Genomic DNA, 1327 nt, shown 5'->3' with positions numbered 1-1327 from the left:
TTCTCCACTTTTGGTGGTTGTGTAAACTGATGCTACCACTGTGGAAATCAGTCTGGAGATTCTTCAAAACCTAGAATTAAAGGTGTCAGTTGACAAAGTTCCATTGTGGGTATTTTCCCAGAAAAATTAAAAATATCATACCACAGCCATATATGTGCACCAATGTTTTTAGCAACACAATTTGTAATAGTTAAATCTTGAAAACAACACAAATGCCCATCAACTGAGTAATGGATTAAAAAGATGTTGTCTTTTTATACAGTGGAGTACTACTCAGCTATAAGGAAGAATAAACTTGAGACTTTTATAGGTAAATGGATGCAACTTCAGACCACATCCATAAGTGAAATAAATCATTCTCCCAGATGTAAACATCACATTGTCTCCCTAGTGTAAGAAGCTGAAAGAGTAAATATGATCCAAAATGTAAAGAAGATATTAGGAAATGTGAAGAAATTGTTCAAAAAGAAAGAGAGACGAGGAAAGGGAAAAGAGAAAAGTAGAAAAAATGAAAAGCATATATACGACATTTAGGATAACTGTACTACTAATTTCTATTTGTTCATTGAGAAGAAGTGTTTATGCTTATATCATTTTGTCAGCTTTTCATGCCCATATCTTGTAATCTGAGCAATTACTTTGAAGATAACAATGAGCAGTGTACTAACCATGTACTAACTACTATCTGGTTTTGAAATTTTATATCATTGTTTTTATTGTTTTTCCTCTTTAAAATAAAAAATACAACAAACATATATCGGTGTTGTAGTCAGGTTTTACAAGGGAAAAGATATAATGCCAGACATTTATTTTATAATATTTACCCAAAGAGTCAAATGCAAGAGAGTGTGGGAGATCAGTCCACACAATAGACACCCCAAGAATCCATCTGAGGGCCTGGATCCCATAGCAATGTGTCATGCAAGTGTGTGTCAAGGATCTGCACTAGGAAGGCCCAGAAGACAGTGGTGGAAGCTAGAAAGTCTGTGCCAGCAAGAGGAAGGATCTATGCCAGCAGGCTGAGGGATCTGCACTGGAGATAGGAAATGACGTTTAAAGTAAGGGCCTGAGCTCCCCTGAAAAGAACTGCAGCTATCCTCAGCGACAGCGAGAACCCAAGCTCTGCTGGCGATGAAAGCAGCTGAGTTTGTATCAGGAAAGCCTGCATGACAAGCTTCTCCAGAAGGATCAACAGCGCACCCTCTTCTCTCCAGTTCTCCCATCATACTGTGAGCAACAATCCGCAGATGGGCATTTCAGGCCCAGTACCATGCTGGATGTTACAAGTTGCCCATTAGTTAATCCATCACAATACACCCCTCGATAA

Source organism: Chinchilla lanigera, unplaced genomic scaffold, assembly GCF_000276665.1.
Source record: "Chinchilla lanigera isolate Chin_1 unplaced genomic scaffold, ChiLan1.0 scaffold00007, whole genome shotgun sequence".
Classification (NCBI taxonomy): domain Eukaryota; kingdom Metazoa; phylum Chordata; class Mammalia; order Rodentia; family Chinchillidae; genus Chinchilla; species Chinchilla lanigera.
This window is presented reverse-complemented; position numbering follows the sequence as displayed.